This window comes from Alligator sinensis, unplaced genomic scaffold (assembly GCF_000455745.1).
Source record: "Alligator sinensis unplaced genomic scaffold, ASM45574v1 scaffold957_1, whole genome shotgun sequence".
Taxonomy (NCBI): domain Eukaryota; kingdom Metazoa; phylum Chordata; order Crocodylia; family Alligatoridae; genus Alligator; species Alligator sinensis.
In genome coordinates this window covers 2,699,071-2,708,132 of record NW_005842039.1, presented here as the reverse complement: position 1 = coordinate 2,708,132, position 9,062 = coordinate 2,699,071, and the positions used below count along the sequence as shown (strand labels likewise).

Genomic DNA, 9,062 nt, shown 5'->3' with positions numbered 1-9,062 from the left:
CCCATCCTTGAATAAACTATGTAGGTGTAGCACTGAGTGCCTGTAAAGAAAATCTGATAAAGTGCCCAGTCTAACAGAAGCCTGGGCACAGTTAAAGTCTCTAGTTGCTACTGCAATACAGAAGAATGAATAAGTTTAATAAGTAATGGCAGTGGTAAGTGAGATCTTCCAAAAAAGTTCTGGGTAAGCCTTTCACAAGAAAGTTTCATTACAGTTGGTACATGCATGCATTGTTTATCTTCATGTGATTTGAACAAACCCTACCTCATAAGGACATTTTTACTACGCTTTTATCAATATTACTTAAAATATTTAATTTCCTAGAATTCCCTCTCTTACTGTCTTTATTCTGGTAAATAAATTAGCTAGATATAAGAAACAATTTTAAACAGAGTATCTGTTGGCAAGTTTGCATTTACAATACAATGCTGTAATGTAGAAGAGCACAGCATGCCAGCTAGTTAAATAATACAACATATCTTCTACCACAGTGAAAACATTCAAAAGATACCTCAGAGTCTCTTTCTCATGGGAGACAGGCAGTAAGTGGGTGAACGAACAGCAAGTACATCCAAGGGCCATATTATAGTCTCCTGTGTCCGTCTTCTCACATGGAGGTAAGATCCACTTGTGGAGTCTATATCTGATCCTTCTCAGCTCAGCGGACACTCTGTAAATTCAATATTGAGCATTTCCTTTTTTGGTCTTATAGCCCAGGATTTTCTTCTTTGTTCCTCTTGTGTTATCTCAGTTATCTCTTATTATCCCTCTATTTTTAGTCAGGCAGCTTCTACAGCAACAGCAGCAGCAGCCACTGCAGACGATATAAAATGTGGCCAGGGCTAATAATAATTCAGGCTATTCTTTTCTTACCTTCTTAAAAATATCTGTTCTGCAATAGATGGGACATCATAAATAAATTCAATGCCTATGAAATACAATCTCTAACTCTCTGTATCAGATGGTAATTGCATTCTTTCCTTTCATTTTTTCTTCCTTTACTGATTCTGTTCTTTTTTGTTCTAGTTGTATATTTTTTTTTAATTTTCATTCTGTGTTCTCATTATTCTTTATATGAGGCTTATGGCCAGAGCTATGGCAGTTACAGTTAAGAATGTAAAATCCATTATACCCTTAATTACCCAAGCTAATTAACAACTGTTGGCAGTTCAGTTAGAAGAGTCCAGACTGACTGAGTTTGAGATAAATCTAACCTCTCCAACTCTTTTTTGGGATAGCAAGAGTCAGAACATTCATCTGAATTTATGAACAGAAGTACAGCTTTATGTAATAATGTATTTGTGCTTGCATAATGGCTGAATCCACTTTCTTTGCTGTATGTATCTGTCCTACAGTTGTTTTTGTTGTCAATATATAATCTAGAGAACCAATTTAGTGGCAGTTATGTTTACAGAAACAACAATTTTTAAGATAATATTAGTGAATAACTATGGAAAGCAAGCACACATAGCAGCATACCCAGTGGAAAATTAACTCAATTGGGTCTTAAAATAACAGCCTACGATGTGATCTACCTACAAATTAACTGTGACAGCTTGAATTTCAGATTCTGAAACTTCACAGCAAACAGCTCATCAAAAATCTACAGGTCAATACTCCAACAGAAAAATTTCCATTGACTTCATCAGGGCCAGGAGTTGACCCCCCAAATTCATTCCCATTGAACTATCTAGAAAATGATGTTCGACTAACAGGTACATTTGTTATAATTACAAATTCTGATGGATGATGGGGGCACACCCACTATAATATCAATCAGTGAGGGTCTTTGGGACACTTGTGAGGAATATACATGTTTTAAGGTTGCTCAAAGAGCAATTTTATTGGACTGATCTCAGTCTGGAGTTGCCTGCTGGCTCCAAATGGGAGAGAAGTTATGTGGGAAATTTCAGCTAGAATAGACATATGGTACAAGTTCCCCTGTTTTGCTAAAAAGGAAAATACAATTAATGTATGCATTGTGGGGTGCCTGGGCTGGCATTGCATTGCTAGTTTAAACTTCACTAGGAAGAGAGAGCCACTGAGACAGAAACTCTAAACTCAGTGACTAGGTGGGAGCTTTGTTTGGCAGCATAGAATTATCCCTGTGCTCGCAATCACGGGATCTTTAATCACTGTGTTTGCTTTTTATAGATCTACAAAAAACAGTACTTGAGAGGAGTACAGATACCGGGGCAGTGGATTCAGGACTGATTCAGTAGGAGTGCCACTGAGAATACACCCACCCTGCAATGAGAAATGTGATTGCAGCATGCATAGTATATTTAAGCAAGTGTGGCTGCCATCACAATGAAGATGTGGTAGCTTGGGCTCCAGCATGGCTAGTCACATGAGCAAGTACTTGGAGATAGCAGGAGACTTATACAGTCTGTACGGAAGCTGATATCACCATCTCTTTACCACTAGTATTATTAATAATGGCCTGAAATTGCAGCGGAGGAAATTTAGGTTGGAGATTAGAAAGAAATGTTGATTATGAGCATAGTCAAAGCATTGGAACAGACTACCTAGTGAAATTGTGGAAGCATATTAGATGGACACTTGCCTGGGATGATTTAAGCACAGATGGCCCTGCCTTAAAAAAATAACTCCACACGTGTTTTGCTTTTCAGATCCACTGTGCTGCCCTTCTACCTGTTGGTTTCCTTATTTAGTGAAAAATTACTAAAAGGGCCCTACACTATAAACATTTCAGTGAGCTAGGTCTCTCATAGTGTTTCAATACTCCATGAAAGTAGCCTTGAAGAAATTTACAGTCTTGTGTTTATTCCTGACCCATTTCCTAATAGAAAAGTTTTCCAAGGTGCTGTCATTGTTGCAGGCTTCACATCAATGGAATGACAAATACATCAAGATTAGGCAGGAAGTTTTATTTTTAACTTGTAGTTAGGGCATATCAGTCGTGACAGTACCCATATTAACACATGTATTGCTACTAGCTTTTCTTCCTTCCTGTACCAAGTACAGCAATAACATACTAGAATGGTGGCACTAAGTTGGCATTCAAATGAGATATAACACAGAAAATTTAACCACTCCATTATTACAGATTCCACAGATCTTTTCTCAACAGTTTGAGCTGGTTGTTGTGGTTAATCCCTAACAATTAGCAACTATATTTTGCTTGAACTCATACGAAGGTGATCAAAGGCTCAAAGGTTGGTTAGGAGATTCAACTTCTATTAAAAGTCAGTGGGAACTGGGAATCTTTTATTGTGCCCTCCCCCCCCCAAAAATCTAAATAAATATATTTTTAGTATTTATTGCACTTTTTGTCTTGAGACCTCTTTACAAACAGAATTGGGAATACGCTGCAGCATGCCTCCTGATTACTGTTCATTCCATTATTTTTAATCCACTTAGTTTTAACTATTTTCATATGCAGTTGCACTCTCTTTCAGTTACTGTTGTAGATTGGGATTTTTTGAGGGAGCATAAGGAAGTTTGGTGCCCGATTTCCAATTCATTACAATGAGATTTAGGCATGTAACTTGCTTAGGCTCCTTTGAAATTCTCAGTTCCTTCAAAAAAAGCTACTGGCAGGAATGTACATGGAAACAGCACATTGTAAGTAAGTACTGAAGAACATATACGTATAAAAAAAGTGAAGAAGGGCTCTGCTCTCTTTTTATATCTATATTAAATCTCTGAGCATGCCCAGGATGAGCTAGATCTTTCTAGAGGCCAGAGAAAATTTAGACTGAACTGATTGCCCCTCTCCTATACAGTTTAGTGTTGCTCATTTCCTCCAAGAGCCACTCTTTATCTTTACAAGACAGTGCTTCAAGACCTCTCTCCATCTCCTTAAAGAGTCATATAAACTCCCAAGCTCATTTAACATTGGGAAGTAATTGCCAATTTGCTGCACTGTTCAGTATAGCTCCATCATGTAAAGAGCAGAGCTGGACCACATAATTTAGGTCTAATGGGTTGTACAGTATCATAGGGCCTTGGATGTAGTATTCTTTATATTCTTATCTGCAGCATGCTGTCTGCTATTAAACAGCTGCTGTAATTCACCCAACAGGCATCTGCATTTTGGTAATTGGTGAAGAGATCCCTAAATATATAATTTGTATATAATTTTAAGTTTGTGCTATAATTCAGGATTCTTAACAAATAAAGACACTTTATGGATGTAAAAGGATGATAAAAATAATAGAGAGTAGAGCAATAATGGTAAATAACATTATTAATGTACAAATTATGAAGGAGTTGAGCTAAGGAGTAAAATCCCATCTCTATGATTCAGCTTTTCCATGGAGGAGATACAGATTACATGGGGTTTTTCTGCAATCAAAATTAAAATCAAGGAAATAGCTGCAGGGAGCAGAGTTACTGGAATGGAACTAAGGAGTTTCTGGCAAAGAATGGGTCATCATGTTGCTAACAGAAGGGGGAAGAGAAATTACATGACTGCCATGGACTATTGTTTCTCTGAATAAGATATAAAATATAATAGATGTAAATCATCATTGTTGTTACCAATCCCTTGTTACCAAGTAGATAGGAGAATAGAAAAGTTATGTTAAAAATACCAGTTAACTCTCCTATCTCTCCCCTATAAAACACTAGGTTTACATTCTGGCTGTGATGCTAGCTTTTTGTGGCACTCCAGTGATGAAAAAAGATCATAAATTTGAGCTGAGTATTTCCTATAGGAAAATCCCTGGGTGCTGGTAAGCCAGCATTTTAAAAGACTTTCAGATATGAATAACCAAAAAATACCATAGGTGGGCATGTCCGAGATCTTCATACAAAGAGTCCTAATGCAGGGGAAATGTAGTAGTCTTTTAAGTGCTCCATTCTAAAAAAATGAAGACTACAGGAAACTCATGCTGTATAACAGCATCTTGAGCCTTGAAGACCACAGATTCAATTTAGGCACCGAACCAACACAGAAGAATATGGATGGGGCAAGCTTTCTACATTGCTAGCAACTATCTAGCCCTGAGTAGGAGGAGAAATCACCACTATATGTGAACAGAAGATGGCATTTTATGCTTTGTACCCTTCCAGTTTGTGACCTCACTCTGCTGAGGCTGCTAGCAGTGGAACTGATCATCTGTTGTGCTGTGGGGTACTTGCTCAGTGGGAACTGAACTTTATCCCACCAGCTCATTTCACATCAGTCATAGGATGTGAAACAGATGGCAAATATGTCCAGTCACAGCTATAAGTTTACAGGGTCAACAGTCTTTGTAACATTGTAGGTGATTTGCCTGGCAATGGCTGCATCCTGAAAACTAGTGTGACTGAACCAGAGATGCTAGATCAGGAATGGTGCCATGCAGGAATATGCAATGATATCAGTGTTCTTGCTTTTATGTAGCATTTCTCATCCTTAGATCTCAAAGCTCTTTAAGCATTAGAAGAAACTGAGGTGCAAAGACTTTAATCCTTATTCTTTCTTAGTGCAATGGTGCCTTTTGCAGCAGAATTGATTTGGTTCCACTGAATAGGACATAGAATGGGAAGAGGGCAGCAGCCATGCATGCTACTTTCTTCACACGAACACTTTGAGAGACTCTGCACAGGGTTGGATGGGGGGTGACAAAAGCAGATGCAGTAATGTTAAGATTACGGCAACATCAGGGCTGTAGTAGTAATTTCGCCATGGCCAAAAGTGGGATTAGATCCAGGATCAGGACACAGGGGTCCTACTCCATTGCCAGCCCAGACGAAGATGACCCGTACATAGAGTGCTACTATATAGGATGTATGCTGATTCCAAGCAGCTAGGCCTAAGAGACTTAATCAAGGAAACAGCAGAAGAGTCAGAAAGACTCTAAGGTTCTTGGTTTCCCAGACTATGAATTGTAATGATCATTGCTCTACAGAGGGACCACCATGCATTTATAAAGCACCTCTAAGGAATGTCCTCAGTGAAAAGGATCCTACAATACATGCAGATCTGGGTCCACCATCCCTGTGCCACTTCTATGTGACCCTGCAGTGTAAGGCATTCTCCATGGCAGGAGTAGGAGCTTCTGTAACTTGGGCAAACCTTAATGCTAGTGACTCTTTTCCATTGCAGAGCCTGTTAAGATACACAGATGAGCAAAAGTCAGAATAGCTGTCAGGTAGAGATGACGCTGGCCCTGTGCTGCTATTCATTCCCTTTGTTCTTTCCTGCTCTGTCACATGATAATACAATAGAAGTAACAAAGCAACAAAATTATCAGTATCAATTGTCATAATTTGAGTAGATTACTAGAGTCTCCACTAGTATATATCACTAGTATATATCACTGCTGAAGTGAACCCAGGTAAATTGATTCACTCCAGGCCTAGTCCAATGATCATGGAAAAACATGCTGTAGGGAATATTATTAAATATTTATTTCTGTTATTTGCCCACCCCTCATAACAACCCAGTTGTCAATAGATTAGGGTTGCCACTCAAGCAGGTTTTCTTCTCCATGTCTGTCCTGATATTACTGGGGCATTGCTATATCAGAAAAGTCTATCTTGCAAAATGATACGAGTCCTCTGGACTTTGAGGCTGTACAAGGATCAATGCTGTACCAGTGCATCAAGGCTTGATGATAACAACGTTAATACTAAGGCACTGTTATTTATCTCTAGGAACAAAGATGCATGACATTGGCCTGGGATGCACCTTGCCTCTGCAACTCTGGGCCTAAGGAGCCACTTACACAAAGGTGTGAAGGGGCACATCTGCATGTGATGCTATGTTTCGGTAGCAATGCGCTATGGCAACATAGCATTGGCAGGCACAAATCATGATGCTGCATCTCTGGTGCAGTAGTGACACGCTCCCTCAGTATAGCACTTCACTATGGCGATGTAGGGGCTAAAAATAACCATGTGCCACTGGCATGGAGCAGTAACGGTTGTTTCTGTGCCATCATTTAGTACTTCCAAACGGAAGTACTAAATGATGGTGTAGTAACAATGGCGCCATAGGGGCACATGTAGATGTGTCAAAGGAGTAGGGTGGCCATCATAGAGGACAATCCGGTTGTCCTCTGTCCTCTATTGATATGAAACTGGATGCCTTTATGTCTATTTTTCTCTTGAAGAAAAGAGACCAGCTTCATATCAATAGAGGACAGAGGACAACCGGATTGTCCTCTATGATGGCCACCCTACCAAGGAGTCTAATACGTTTAAAACTCTAGCATTCTGTGCTTCCATTTCTACCTATCTGTTTGAATGTTGTGTCCCATTCTCCTACTCTTTGTCTGTCTTGCTATTTAATTTGTAAGCTCTTCTCCCCCAAACAGATACCATATAAGTGCCTTAACAATTTGAACTGGCACTAGGTGTACCAGAAGTGTAGACATACCCCATATATTTGTACAGCAGTTAGATCAGTGGAACCTGTAGCCACTACAAAGGAATAATAATGATGCACGAAGAGGTTCCCTTGACCCAAGCAACACTAACAGTATGAGTTGGCAAAACTTATGTGCATTTATTTTTAATTCTGTGCTACCAGCAGTTATTTGCACCCAATATATTGCTAGGAATTAGTTGAATTTCGTAGAAAGCCATGGGTGGTGGGCATCTCTAGACATGCATGAGAAGACCGTTACTGAGGAACAGCCAGGACAATGCTCAAAGATAAAGGAGAAAGTGCAGGCTGAGAAGGGAATAAGGAAAGATAAGAGGATTCATTTTATGCAGCAGTGCTAGGCTAAACCTTGGATGAAAGCCTGGAAGTCATACAGTGAAGTCAGTGTGAGCCCTGCAGAAGTGGCCCAAATAAGACCATTAAATAATAGGTGATTCATTCTTATCTCTCCCCCCTCTCTTTCATCTTTATGAGCTGAGCAGTAAGAGCCCCTTTATTCCATATATCTCTGTTCAATGAAACAATAAATAAGCAAGTCCTGAACTCCAGCTGTAATAACAAGAGCTGGCAAGAGCACAACAGGTCTGTACTGTTTTTATTTCAAAGGAAAAATAAACCCTTTTTTATTTTATTAAAATGCTTTGGTTACTGATTCAGTTTCGTTGCTCCTTATATATTATTGCTTCACCTGCCTTGAGATGGAAACTGCAGGTACTTTGATAAATAGATTGTAAAGTTGTCTAGAGTCGCTGCTGGTTCTTCAAGTGCCTGTGTATTCTCAACCAAATGGCATTTTTTGTCACTTCCTGCAGCAACAACTCCTGAGTGAATCACAACAAATATCACTCTGCCTTCCACAGAGCAGGACGCAAGGAGGGCTATTTTTTCCCTTTTGGGGTTGAAATTATGCCAGTGCCATGGAGTATTGACCTACCTCACTGAGATGGTAAGGCTCCAACTAGGTCCTGCCTTTAAAGATGAGCTGCAAAGCTTCAGTCACACCCCAGAGCTAGATGCTAATCCTATAGTCCTGATCAAGAACACATTACATTCCAACTGGAGTTACATACCTAACCTACTTAGGTACTTTTATAAGTCCCATTAGGTATCCATCTGCACTTCTAGGCACCTAAATAACTTCATGAAACTGGCCCTTATTCTGCAAGTAATATCATTGACTTCTATGGTATTACTTTTGAAGTGAACAACTTATTGAATAAGGGTATAAGGATTCGGACCAAAGAGACAAGAAGTTCATTCTAACCAAGGCACCTCAACACCAATGAGATAATGGGGCATTCTGGGATTTTTTGGCAATTTAGAAAGTGCTGGGTAATTTTACAGCATGGGGTGGTCATTTAAAAAAGCTCTGTTAACAATGTTTTCCCCCTCCTGTGCTCCAAACCTGCTTATGTGGTGAGTTTTGCCATGTAAATTTGTGCTGATCTTTAATTTTCCTTCCAGTGTTTTAGTTCACTTTTAAACAGCAGACTGAGCAAAAAGAGTAATCATTTTGCTCTCTCTGAACCCTCAGAAGGAACAGTTCTCACTGGTTGTAGCTACTTTGCAGCTAATTACTAATGTTTTGTTTCAGTGACTCATTTGATTTACGTTGTACTGACATAAAAAAGGGCCTAAAACCCAGAGAAGATTTTTCTGCTGGAAGACAGCAAATCTTAGATACTGTTTTAAGAGGTCAACTCCTGAGTCATCCAGAATG

General features: G+C 39.4%; 1 protein-coding gene across 12 annotated transcripts in view; it reads right to left on the bottom strand.

The window, feature by feature from the left end:
• Window positions 1-9,062, bottom strand: part of CHRM2 (cholinergic receptor muscarinic 2) — a 128,634-nt gene that overhangs the window by 32,963 nt on the left and 86,609 nt on the right. For 4 of the 12 annotated variants that reach the window (XM_025202844.1, XM_025202846.1, XM_025202847.1 and 1 more), the window contains one exon: window positions 512-670. The exons of the other annotated variants lie outside the window; for them this stretch is intronic. The gene's annotated coding sequence lies outside the window, so the exon portion shown is untranslated. The remainder of the gene's footprint in view (window positions 1-511; window positions 671-9,062) is intronic. 12 annotated transcript variants of the gene reach the window in all.